Source organism: Artemia franciscana, chromosome 5 (assembly GCF_032884065.1).
Source record: "Artemia franciscana chromosome 5, ASM3288406v1, whole genome shotgun sequence".
Classification (NCBI taxonomy): Eukaryota; Metazoa; Arthropoda; class Branchiopoda; order Anostraca; family Artemiidae; genus Artemia; species Artemia franciscana.
The window spans coordinates 23123330-23138235 of NC_088867.1; the positions used below are offsets into that span (position 1 = coordinate 23123330).

At 31.2% G+C, this 14906-nt stretch overlaps 1 long non-coding RNA gene across 1 annotated transcript in view; it reads right to left on the reverse strand.

The window, feature by feature from the left end:
• LOC136027123 (uncharacterized) overlaps positions 1-14906 on the reverse strand; it is a 36874-nt gene that overhangs the window by 21051 nt on the left and 917 nt on the right. Inside the window, exon 2 of the long non-coding RNA XR_010617506.1 lies at positions 6326-6481. This is a non-coding gene — a long non-coding RNA (uncharacterized LOC136027123). The remainder of the gene's footprint in view (positions 1-6325; positions 6482-14906) is intronic.

The window sequence follows — 14906 nt, forward strand, 5'->3', positions numbered from 1 at the left end:
TAATTATTTCAGAATCCAAAAAGATCTATAAATCTGAGCAAAATAGCCACTTTTAGAACAAGGTGAAATGTCATGACGTAAATAAATAAAACCTTCGACAACCCCCCCCCCACGAGATAATTCAACTTAACTGAAAGAACTAAGTTCTACTTTAAAAAAAAAATCAGTAGAAGCAAAAAAAAGAAGCGTACAAAAATAATTTATAACCAAAAACAATTCAAATAATAAAGAAAATATATAATTTTTTAGACGAAACCCCAGAAGGATTCCAGGGTGAAAAGGTAATTACCAGTTAGCGAATTAACCTGCTTACATGCGTAACTAACTAACAAAGAAAAATGTCACCGAAAAGAACTTTAAGCAGTACCGATACTTTAAAACCCAACCAAAACCATGTACCTACGAGACTAGAATTTTGGATTCCAAATAAAACCAAAAAAATTTTGACTACTAAAATATAGACTACTCGAAAACTTAGCCTATTGAACCCCACAAGATAAAAAAAACAACAAATAAAGGGTCGGGCCAGGCGTACTCTCAACAAATTTTAACTATATTTGCAGTAAACAAAAAAAAAACTTTTTTAGCCAACTAAACTATTTATTTTCTGAGAGATTTCATTTAAATTCTAGTTAAAATAGGAAAACATTTGGCTATAAAATTTTGAGATATTTAGTATGTTCCGAGAGAATATATATAAAAAAAATAACAAAAATTAAAATCAATTTTGTCTTAATTCATAGGTACTAAAAATACTTAAATAAAATTCAATTCCTTACCTTATTCAAACTCCATCCTGATCTACAGAAAAATCCTTATTTTAAACTTACTCCAACAGTAAAAACTATAATAGCTAAACATTATAGCCACCAAAAGGAATCTATATACCGCACTTAACTAGTAAAGAAAATACAATGCTTGCAGTCCACTACAACCAAACAAAGAGATGAAAAGAACGTACAATAAGGGACGGCATTTAAAGAGTCCAGCCCTTAGGATTAAAATAACGAATAGCAATCCAAATTTTTAAAAATTTGGTTCCATTCTAGCCAACATAAGAAGACACTTACCTATCAATTATAATATATACTCTATAAGGTCCAACCCTAAAGATAGCAATTCCATTCGAAAAAAAAAACAAAAACAAAAAAACATTAGCTTACAATGTAATGCATTGTATACAATCACTATAAGAATAAGTTCAAACAAAAAAAGAGACTTTTTCGTACGCTTTTTGTGATCTATTCAAATAAACCTTCCAATGATAAATATCTCGCAATGACAGTATAATGTAGATTTAGATCACCAAAATAAAGCTAAAATAATGTTCAGATTATATCTAAGATAGGTGCTACAAGAAAAACAACTTCAACAAACTAAGTAATTGTGTTAAGAATGTATTTTTACCGAATGGACAAATGGGTTCTTTTTTTTATTCAATCAAATTGAAAATAACACACTTACCTATTTTCTGACTAACCTAAAGGTTTTATATAAGGAAAAACTTAATGAGAAAAACATTTAATGCACCGCATAAAAATGCGCCATATTGCGCTGTGCTATGGCCCGTAAAAGGGAAAACTTAACTAAAACCAAAATGCGCCGCTACACGCTGCGCTATGTGCCGCATAAGACTAAAACTAGATGCGCTGCATTAATTTTTCTTTTATTTTTGTTTACCAAACTACACTATGCGCTGAAAAACTGTGCATATAGTAATAAAGTAATTTAATTTCCTTTTAACCTAAACAAATTAATACCATAATGTTTCTCAATAATCTTCGACGGAGTAGATACTACCCCATGATAGCAGACCTCATTAGCAAACGTCTTATTAAAGGAAGCATGACTTATAATTAGAAGTTGAACCGACGTGCAAATTTTTATATGCAATTATTTAGCATAATTTATATACTATTTCAAAAAATACATTTTTATCATTTAAAAATAAATAGCCTAAAGAACTTAATTCATGGTAAAGTAAATATTTCCCTCAATATTATTAAATCAACACCACTTTCCTGAGTGCCTAAAACAAAATTCTCCTTAAGATTATAGGCCAAAATTGTTTATAGGAAACCAATTAATTATGGATTTTTTTTTCTTCAAAAAAAAATAATTGATATATAAACCATCCCCTTGGTATTAATGTTAATCCCTTAACCGACTCATTCTTAAAAAAAGAAAATTTAATTAAACATAAATGCTATTATTTTAAAACTGTAGGCTATATTAAACAACATGCTTAATATATATGTATGTATGCTTATTTATATATATATAATTTTTCTTCGCTTAAAGAATTTTAGAAGCCAGGGTAGTTTAAATAGCTCTTTGTCTAAAACTCGGCTTGGAAAGTGTAATTCATAACAAATATTTTTTTAAAGCAAAAAGAAAAAAAAGGGGAAAGTTGTAAAATTTTTCGAAATTTTTAATCTAATAATTTAACTTTTCTTAAATGATTATGATACAATCTCTTCTTAATTATGAGACAATATAAGCTTATATATACAAAGAGACTAATAACCTACGACTAATTATTTAAGTTAGGCTAAAAATTCGACTAAATTTAAATTATAGGTCACAAGTTATTTTTTTTTTTTTTTTTACAAATTAGACTACTTAATTTTGAGCTGGAAGGAGTTCAAGTACAAAAGAACGCTAACTTGTCGGAAGTCAAACCCTTATACCTCAATATGACACACTTAGCCAATTTGTGCCAGTTTTGGCATAGCTATAATTATTTCCCAAAGTGCATACAAAGAAAGCTGATATCTTTGAGATATAGTTACTAGGCCTTATAATCTTATTATTTAACAACAATCCCTCATCTTAAGCTCCAGACTATATTAACCAATCTATACTTGGATTTTAACCAAATTCAAATTTGAACCATAAATCAAAACTCTGATAATAAAATAGGCCAACCCTTCTATTACACCTATATAATCAGTAATATAAGCCTTAGGACATAACAAACAAATAAATTATTTCATACTTTTATCAGATATGTGGTGTTAGATAGTTCCTAAAATTCTCGCGTGGAAGATCTAGAATTACCAAGAACGGCCCAAAAAATGAATTATCTAGTATCAAGCAGGAAACATCGGCATTACGAAACCAAATTGAAAAGGAGCCTGGTTTCAGTGAATTAGCATCTAGAGTCGTTGTGTTAGAAAACATGAATAGGAGAAGGAATGTTATTATATGAAACATTAAAAGCGAATCTAAATTAAGGGCTAAAGACCATGATGACAAATTCTGTACGCTTCAGGGAAACAAGAAATTACGTTATAACCCATTCGAAAGAGGAGCCAGACGTGATTCCCATATATCTATATGAAGGATGATGTGACAAAAGGAGTTTGTGACATTTGCAATTCCCTTAGAATTAAACAAAAAGAATTTAAAGCAAAGGGCATTAGTGCTTGGTTCCCCCCAGTGTCCCACCTGCATTATGCTTAATTGATAATGAAGAAAAAGTAAAGCTTAAGTGGTATAAAGTCCAGTAAGTGAAATACATGTATGAGAAATAGATATACAGATAGAATAGATAGAAATAGTCGCTTAGCATTTTTTTTGGTGGATTTATAGTTTATGATGAGTATTTGTGATTTGGAAAGTTTCCAAATTTTATCGAAGCTCTGATTCATAATTTTTGAAGTGCCAAGTGTGCTGTCATCAGCACAACAAACAATGACATCAGAAGATAGTGAACTATAGTTGGCACAATGGGCAAAGGATGGCTTAGGATGACAAAATATACAACAATTAATAAGTCTCTGCTTTTTTACTACATACAAAAGATTATTTACATAGATCAAAAATAACACTGGCCCTAAAACTTATCCTTGAGGGACACCGAAATTCACTTGTGAGGGTGAACAGAAAAGTGGATCGACAGAAAATAACCCATCATTCAAATAAGACAAACAAAACAAATACATTATCCCTAATGCCAAAATGAGACATCTTCGGTAGAAGAATTTCAGTGGTTAAGCAATCAAATACCTTACGAAACAGGCAGCTAGAATTAATCCCGAATCTAACGCAGAATGTATAAAATTCAAAAGGATTATGCAGCCATGTTCAGTGGAGCGCCTTGTTCGGAAACCAAATTGAAAATCATCAAGAAAGTTTAAGATTTTAGAAAAGTAAGGAGACTAGAAAGGATAGCCTTTTCGAAGATTTTATTACACACTGATAAAATTGAATTTTGTCGATACTTTGCTGGATCTATTTTTGGTCCATCTTTATACAGAACAATAATCCGAGCATGTTATGACAGCATAAGGAAAACACAACATTTAAATGAGAGATTAGTATTGTATTGTTAGCCCAAAGAATCCTTCTTTTGGTATACCATTTACTTATTGGACCCCTATCAGTATTTTCTTTATAAGCTCAATTTCACACTTGAGCCCTATTTTGCACTGATCATCCAATATCTTGATCTGAATGTAAACCTTTTTATAAAGCTGATTATAGACTATTGTTCTTTTTTGTGAAGAAGGAAATCATTTACATCATCCATAACTCGAATAATGTTTGAGGAAATGCATCTCGAACTTCAGCAATATCTTAGGAAGAGTCGCTTTTTGAAGTTCAATCATACAGGGCTAGTTGAACTAACCAAAAGACAACGTTTGCATCCTAATGCTGCTGCTTCTATTCATACTGCTATTGCTTCTCTTATTACTACTTCTGCTACTGCTTCCCAAGCTACTTTTACTGCAAGCTTCGGAAGCGACTGCCAGCTTCGGAGGAGGATTGTTCGCTTGGAAATACAGTTCTAGCACAATCTTAAGTCAAAATGATTAGAGGGCAATTAGGTCCCCTCCCCCTCTTCGTCCTCTTTTCCCAAAATTTTTCCATTGTAAATGGAAAATATATATATATATATATATATATATATATATATATATATATATATATATATATATATATATATATATATATATATATATATATATATTTATATATATATTTATATATATATATATATATATATATATATATATATATATATATATATATGAAATGGACAGTGCCATCTACATTCTAATTAAACACATGTACTTCTATGTAGATTTCGTTGACTGTAAAATAAGTACTTGTCAAATCATTATGTTAGTTCTGATTTACCATATTTCAGAATTAAACACCAATATTCCGTTTTGGTTCAAAAATTTCGTATATATGATAGCTGGATCATAGCATCCAAAATACCACATACAAAATTAGGATTTTAAAGTGAATTTTTTATAAAAGAAAAAAATTACTAAATCATCAGTAAATAATACCTTCCAAATAATTTGAAGTTACTATTTACCATTAAGTATTATATCCAAATTAAACATGTATTACATAAAAGATTTAAACTGAGTGTATGATAAATGATAATACAAAGGTGACAGAATAAATTATATAAAAACAACTTTTATTGAGTCTTATCACGACACTAATTTTTTCAATTAAGGGTGACAAAAATGAAAAAAGGTAAAGACTAAATCATTTGTTATAACTTTTTTCGAGTAGTATCAGAGAAATAAACCTTATATGGTAATCTCGGCTAAACATGCACAGAGAATGTTATTTATGTCAAAATTTTAGCAGGTTGAACCTAGTCATTTCCATGAGTTTTTGATAATTGAAAAGAAATCTTCTAACCTCAGTTTAATTTAAAATTAGATAAATCAAACTTATCAGGCCTTCATTCAATCTGTATTAGTTTTCGGGGGAGGGAGGGAGGGTGGCTATTTGGTGGCGATTGGCCATTAGGCCTATGCGTTTCATTGGGCTTTTCATAAGTGTACAAGAATTATAGTTCATCCTCTAATCTTTGTGTAATTCTAAATTGACTTCTTTAGTTCAAACATAGAATAGAAAAAATTTAAATAATAATTTAATACAGTACTAATTTTACAGGAAACATCCTCCTTCGATCTAATTGATTCAAAGAGGATCAAATTATCTACGAAAGAAAGTCTACAAGACCAAATTGATACAAAATTATTGAGAAACCATAAATAGGTCTTACCCCTTTCGGAATCTAAAATGACCACCAATATTGCATTCTTTCGTTAAAATTATTTTCAGTTTATAAAAATGAGGGTTTGACAATTAAAGCAACTACTAACATAGTTTTATCATTAAAATGTTGTTTTATCCATCGATCCCAAGCTTTTCGCACTTCCCGTGCATTTATATGGAGATATAACGACTCCCAAAAGCTCAACTAACGAACTTGGATTGAATTTTCTTTAATCTTTATCTGACCAGAAAAAAATAATGATAAATTGAAAAGGGAAGTTGAGAAACTTACTTCCTAGACAGCAATATTTTTACTCTTCAGAGATCTCGGATTGTTAATGGTTGTTTTCACCTTAAAATTTTTCGGTTTTACTATCATAGACTTCACTGCCTTCGTAAAGATCATTCTTCCATGGGCGTTTGCTCTTCTTTGCTTCACATAAATGATCTCAATTTGGAAAAAGGAGAATATAAAAATTCAATACAAAAAATCTAAAAAGTACTTCCTTCTTTTTGGATGCTCTAAAAGAAAGTTTACCGTTGAGTAAAGCCATATCCAATACAGAGTCTACATTAAAAGATATAGAGCGTTAATCCCTCTTTATTCAATCCTTAAAAAACACTTCTTATGACCTGAATGTTCCTATTTCTTATAATATAAAAAAATTCTATGCTGATTTTGATTTACAGAAAGATATGCACATACTGATGTTTATTAAAAAATTTAATAAAAATATACGGATAATTATTCTTTAAAGTTTTTTTTTTATTCATTTATGTTAAAAACGTGGAAACATATATACTTTTCTTTCTTTGAAAAATTATTTTTCTTTGAAACATATTTCAGGGAAAATGTTTGATATTAATTTCTCATTGCCTTTACTGACAAAGTCTCTTTCGTTAGGAAACAAAACAATAATTTAAATCTTTTTAATTTTTTATATAATAAACTATTCCCATAGAAATTTTGCTATCCCACGCTTCCAAAACTTACCAGCGGGTTGCAAGCAAATATTGAGTGGGTCGCGGCCGTGAATATTAATATTTGCAATGCACAGATTCTGTAGTGGTAATTAATGGAACTTGTATGTTCCAATTAAAATTAAAACAAAATCACAAGTAATACCAATATTAATGAAAGACTTTTAAAGTAGTAAGAAACATGACTTAATTTTTTTTATTTCTTACCTAACTAAACCAGCAAGTTTTATTTTTACTAAGTTATTTCAATGGGGCATATTTTCAATATAGTATCAACATTCCCCAAATTTTTCACCTTAATGCGCTAAGCTTTAGTAGTAGAAGTAGTAGGACCAGTAGTAATACTAGTAACAGTAAAAATGATAGTTGCAGTAAAAGTAGCTTTGGAAGCAGAAGCAGAAGTAGTAATAAGAGAAGCAATAGCAGTATGAATAGAAGCAGCAGCATTAGAATGCAAATCCAGTCTTTTGGTAAGTTCATATATATATATATATATATATATATATATATATATATATATATATATATATATATATATATATATATATATATATATATATATATATATATATATATATATATATATATATATATATATATAGTGTTATATATATAGTGTTACATATATATAATGGTGTATATATAATATATATAATGTATATATAAATAATGTATATATAATATATATAGTGTTATATATGTATAGTGTTATATATATATATAACACTGTGCTGGGTAGAGAATTTAGAGTGGCGAAACCCTATATAGGCCAGTGTATTCTCCTGATGAGCCCTTATGTTGGGTGTTGCCTCTGAATTATTTGTCTATATTATTTTTTCTATTGTTCGGTAAATGACGACTTATACTTATTGACGACATGACTGCCTGTCCATGGATTATTCTTTATGGTTGATTGTGTGTGGCTATGCTGTTTGACCTATGTGATTGTATGGATGAGTAGGGTTAAGGCCTCATTCAAGTGCTGGTCTATATTAATCACTAATTTAGGAAAACAGTCTTCCTTTTCTCCTTCTGTCTCTTTTTTTTTTTTTTTTTTTTTTTTTTTTTTTTTTTTTTTTTTTTTTTTTTTTTTTTTTTTTTTTTTGTGCTGTAGCATTGGTGATTTCTCTTTTCATGATATATATATATATATATATATATATATATATATATATATATATATATATATATATATATATATATATATATATATATATATACATATATATATATATATATATATATATATAATCTTATGCCTTAATTTTATTTTATTTCTTACCTAACTGAATCTGTAAGTTTTATTTTTACAAAGTTATTTCAATGGGGCATATTTTCAATATAGTATCAACATTCCCCAAATTTTTCACCTTAATGCACTAATCTTTAGTAGCAGAAGTAGTAAGACCAGTAGTAATACTAGTAACAGTGAAAATGATAGTTGCAGTAAAAGTAGCTTGGGAAGCAGTAGCAGAAGTAGTAATAAGAGAAGCAATAGCAGTATGAATAGAAGCAGCAGCATTAGGATGCAAACGTTGTCTTTTGGTTAGTTCAACCAGCCCTGTATGATTGAACTTCAAAAAGCGACTCTTCCTAAGATATTGCTGAAGTTCGAGATGCATTTCCTCAAACATTATTCGAGTTATGGATGATGTAAATGATTTCCTTCTTCACAAAAAAGAACAATAGTCTATAATCAGCTTTATAAAAAGGTTTACATTCAGATCAAGATATTGGATGATCAGTGCAAAATAGGGCTCAAGTGTGAAATTGAGCTTATAAAGAAAATACTGATAGGGGTCCAATAAGTAAATGGTATACCAAAAGAAGGATTCTTTGGGCTAGCAATACAATACTATGGATTGCAAAGTCTTGCAAGCTCAATACAAAATGGGACTGTACCAAATTTCAAAGGGGGTTTTACCCTGTTAATCCTTCCCTCTTAACATCTTTAAATTTAATTTTTCTTAACTCAATCGGCTGCTTATATATTACTAACTAATGTCCGTTTTTAAATAGCCCCCTTTCAAATGTGAGAGGAGCTGTCTTCCCATGTTAACTCCTTAGCTTATAAGATTCAGATCTACAGGTTTTTATGAGTTACTAAGTTGATTGAACAGTGCTCATTAGTATTCACACTCTGTTGCTACAAACAGCCAATACTTATGTTGCAATCCCATTTCATATTTTCAACAGTAGTGTAAATTCGAAACTATTGAGGATTAAGTAAATATTGCGTTAAGTAAATGTTGGGGTTAAGTAAAATGTTGCCTTTTAAAAAATTAGAAGGATACAGATTTACGCTATTCTCAATTTGTCAAAGAAAATTTTTCAGAGAATACGCCCAAAAATTTTAGTTTTCAAACTCTAGGAAGAAAAAATAGGGCACACAAACACTCTCCTCCCCTTCCCTTATTTAACACCTCTGAATTCCAGTTCCCATTCAAAATTATTACTTTTTACGTACAATCCATTACCATGGGCAGTTTACAAGTTCCAGTTCCAGTTCAGAAATTTATATATAGGGCATATAAACAGCCAATTGGTCCTTTCACCCCTTTACTCTCCAAAAAGTATCTTCAGATAATCAGAAATCCTTCATTCTCATCTGTAACCAAACCCTGGAAATAAAGAAGTCTTCCTATGAATTAAGAACCCAATAATCCCAATAAAATTTCTTAATTCTATTTATAGGTTTTGGGAAGTAGGGGTACTTGAGCTACCTATCCTCAGCAGTTTAAGGCCAATAGGCCATTCAGCATAAATATGTTTCTTCCCACTCACTCCTGCAAATTCTAAAACAAATGATGGGTAACCCCTTTTTGTTGTCTTCATTATGCATTAGTAATCACTCATCAATTTGTCTCTGTTTTGCCTTCCCTCTAATCACTTTGTCTCAGTAGAAGCCTTGAAAATATTTCTGACAATGTGCCAGGGCAGGTTAGAATTTAGGATTGTAGTGGAAGTATGTGGTATATTAGCCATGAAGCAGAGGTGCTTAAGGGAAAGTCTCCACACTGAGTGACTGACAGTCAAATAAGACATGCTGGATAGTTTCATCAGTTGAGAAGCAGACATTGCATAGAGGGGAGTGATGTAACTTCCAATTAAATGACAAACTATTGATAAGAAGGGCACAAGATTTCAGACAGTAAGATAGCACTGTGTGTAATTTAGTATGAAAGGTAGAAAATATCAATTTACTGTGATCAACATTAGATTTTTACCTAATAGTGCCTTGTGAATTGAAACCAGAGGAAGGACTTGGGTTTAACAAAGAAGCTTTGGCTACTAGTAAATCAGCAGAATTATTATATTTGGTGCCTTTACTTTGAACAGTGTTGGAAAAAGATATAGTTGCCTTCGGCCTGAAGGTTCAGAAGCTATCTTCTAATGTTGAATAAGTCCTTATCATTGGCAATTCTATTTTTTTTTTCAATAGTGTTACCAATTCACAGTCAAAAAGACAAAGAATATTTTCATCTATGATGCTATTATTTTATAAGAACATCTAGGGTCAGGCAAATGACGCACTCTTAATAAGCACAAAATCGAATATCCCAAAGGAAGTGGTACATAAGGTTTTGGTCTAGCAATGGAATACATTTTCCTGTTCTCTCACCCTGGACAGACCCATGCACAGATTTTCTTGTGATTAGGGTACAACTTCGAAATCTGTTCAGCCAGAATAGTGTGGATCACAAAATTAAACCTTAAAGGTTAAAAAAGGTCAATAGTAACAATTGGTGGAGAACATCTGTCTTTTCTTTTTTCTATTCTAATTTGAAATTGTTAAAACAAATTCAAAAAGTCCAATAAGACCTGCACCTCCCCCTTCTGGATTTTGAAAAATACAAGGGGTTACCCAGTCTCAGGAATCATGCAAAACAGAAGGCATATGCCACCTCAAATTCACTTGAACGTTTAATTCTAATGTGAACAAGAAAAAAAATGGTTGGCCCAATATTTTTTTAAATGCTGATTTGCGAGGGATTCGGGCCTGAAAAGGCTAAAAGTCATATTGGCCCTAGCTGATTTTTAACAGCTTAACACTTGCTGTCATATGCTGATTTAAATCCATAATTAAAATATTATAGCTTAAAATTATAGCAGATCAGATGTCTTCATTGAATATTTAAACTTAGCTTAAAATCTAAATTGGACCTATAAGGTTATATAAGGACCTATAAGAGCGGTTGTTAAACTGGAGAACTCATTTGGTTGGATATTTTACGTTCTAGTTTCCTCTTTAGAAGTCAAAAGGGGTCTGTAGGCAGCCAGCCCTCCTCCTGTACCTTTTTAAAGTACCACCCTAAGTACACCCAAAAAAACTTTTAAGACAAGCAATTTGTTCAGACTAGTGTTAAGGTCAAACAACTTTGCCTCTAGAAATGACATGGCACCCTGCAGTTCCTGGGAAAAGACCATCAATTTATGCAAATTGCCCTTTATCTACATACAATGTTCATCATTGGGAAAGAGGGGAGGAGTTCGATCTCAGGTCTCCAAAAAGGCTTATGGTAAAACTTACTAAAGATATAAAGAGGAATGCTCTGCAAATTCAAAACACATCATTGACATGCTGACTTGTTATTGAAGGGCAGGAACATGCCTAGCCCAAGGTCTCAGATATGGTTTAAAGATACTAAGGATTACTTTCCACAAGGGTTAAGGGAGGGAAGGTTGAACAAAAGTAAGACACACTATAGCCTATATATCATTTTTGTCAATAGAGATTATCTGCCATATCTAAAATAACATCAGAAGGTTTAAGTTAAAATTTTTAAAGCATACTCAGGGCAGTGTTGAAAAATGACTGGGGCACACCCTTTTTAAAATCTTTTCTCCCTAAATACTGATTTAAATTTTTAAATAACCATGTTTCTCCAATTAGAAAATGCCAAATTAAAGAGATACTATATCTAAATAGTCTCTGGTGTAGATGTTTTTGATTAGACAGTTTTCTTATTGTTTTAATACAGGTTATATTATTTAAAAGGGGGAAAATGTATGATCCTGGTTGTGACCAAACAGGCTAAGATGTTAAGATATAAATTTAGAATGCTGCAGATACTTGGTTTAAATCAGATCAGAGTTTTGAAATAACCAGTTATACAAATACCCAAAAGGTCAATAGCTATGCCTACAGGATGATATTCCATTCCAGGGGCAAGCATTGTAAATTATGCAATTTTTTCATTATTTACACAAAGAATTCACTAGTGGGATGGCAGTGATATTTTTATTCAGGAAGGGTTGGGCAAGGATAAGGGTGTCGGGGTTCAACTTTAGTGAATCTTGAGGGGAATATTGGACTAAATCAAGACACTATGTGCATCCAGTTTACAAAAAGACTTAACTTCAGTACGTCAGGAACAGCAAAAGGTATTAAGCTAAATTTTCAGGGGATGTTAAGAAGGATGGTACCTACCCCAAACACATGCAATATTAAGTTGAAACTTTCAGGGCACAGTGAAAGGGTGTAGATGGCAATTGAAGGGCAGTCCAAACCCTCTTGCCCTTTTGTTGGGCCCCGCATTAAGACGGATAAAAATTTAAGATAGCCATTTCTTCAGAGTAAGACTTGGATCAATAACTATGTCTTCAGGGATCAGATGAGTGATTCAGAATATTTTGGTCAAGCATTGTGAATTAAGCCATTTTTATCTTGTTTGTATATTATTATTACTGTTTAATAAAACCCCATCTTTGTAAAAAAAAAAATTACAGAGCTCTGTACAGGGAGAAAAAAAAAGCAAAATAGTGCTATAGAACCATGACAAGGTAATTATAGTTCAAGAGTTGGCTCCAAGCATGTCTTAAAATCTTTTGGTTGCAGTTCTCCATAAGTTTAGCAACAGATATAGTAGAATCTGCTATATGAAGCTGTTGATGAGTTTTGAATCCAAATTAGATATCTCAGTAAGTTTTTTTTTGCAAAATGGAAAAGAGTGGAGCAGATTTTCGATTTATCAACATTTGTAAGAATCTTCCAGAAGGGTGCAATGTACAGGATGTGGGGGAGAGCATCAGTGTTGTACAGCATTGCAAGATAACAGTGATTGAAACAAAGTTTATTAGAGACAATGGAAGCATAGGCAGCTGATATACAGCATTTGATGACTTCTGTTAGGAGAAGAAGAGTATGAGAAATGGTATTTCCAATGGCAATACTAAGATAAACACTTGGTTAAATGGGCATATCTTTGAATTTCTAAGTTCAATTTCATGAGGAAGTGGGCATATGACTTCTGTTTAGAGAAGAAGAGTAAGAAAAATGGTTTTTCCGATGGCAACACTAAGATAAACACTTTGGTTGGATGGGCATATCTTTGAAATTCCAAGTACAATTTCACAAGGAAGTGGGCCTTTCCAATTAAAAAGTATTATGTCAGACATTGCTGCATGAAATTCAAGAACAGATTTTAAATATTCTACTCTTGGTTTTGGAAAGTTTCAGGAATTTTTTCCCAACTTTGACTAATGTTAAAAATATCATCAGCATAAGTGACTAAGGAGATATTCAGGCCAGTAGTTCATAAAGCTTGCAAAAACCATCACTCAACTTCTTATTTTTTTTGAAAAAAGAGGCTGCCAATGACATTCCAACCTCCAGACGTGGTTGTAAAAGCGTCTTATATAACTTTATAAAAACTCTTGGGAGTTGGCTGGAGATGGTTCTTTTTATGTTACTGAGGGATATATTTGCAGAAGATGAAACAAGCTTCAGGGGCATGTCAAAAAAAAGGTTGAAAAGTAATAAGAGTACAACCAGCCCATACCAAGCTTGTCTTTTAAGAAGTTATCCCCCCCCTCCCTGCAAGACAAATCAAAATGTTCATGGAACCATTTTGTTTCACAGGACAAGTTGTTAATTGGCTAGAATCAGAAGTCTGGCCTTAGAAGACTTCATTCAATGAAGTTAATACTTACAGCAAGTTCATGCTTATTGTTGTTCAAATTCTTTTAAGAATTTTTAAACTATAAATGAGAACAGTTTGGCCAAATTAAAAAAAAATAAATGAAAATTAATCATATTGCTATCACAAACTTTTGTTATCTTTTAAAATAGCTTTTTTCAGTTCTGACAATGCATCTGACCACTAAGCCATTATATTCCCAGATTGATCCCTATACAGCAAAAACTATATGATGCTGAATAATAACAAAAATCTAAACTGTTTTTAAATTGGACAAAAAAGTAGAAAATATTTTTCTCAAAAATCAAGACAATATAAATGAAAGCAAGAGGCATAGATGCATTGTCCTTTGTATAACATTGATATTAAATATATCAGTCAATCTGCACAAATTAAGAAAACGAACAAGCAATGATATATATATATATATATATATATATATATATATATATATATATATATATATATATTATGTCCAAAATAGGGACTGAGTTACCTATGTTTAGCAAGGATACATTTGAATCGAGCTTCTTGTCTGATAATATATTACTTAATGCTCACTTTACATTTCAATAATTCAATAATTGCTTTCAAAAGAAATTACGTATAGAGCCTTTAAGGTGGTCCCAAAAGTTAAAATAGTTCACAGTAACCAAGTTTTAAAAAATTTTGTTAAAACTATATAGTGACAAAAATAAACCATTTGCAGCTGACTGAAAAATAGTAATTGGGGCATTCCATATCAAATCCACACAGTTTAGAATAAAATACTGCATCACCATCTTTGATTTTGATGAAATTTGGCACAGTGATAGAACCCTATGAGAAACTCCCAAAACCAAAATTTTAAATTTTTTGCAAAGCTGGTGTCTGAGATAGGGGTCATTGAACATCAACCCAAACTGCCTGATTCATGCCAACCAGCCAATGATTAAACTGCTGTTCAATCAAATTCAAATTTCAGAGTTGGAT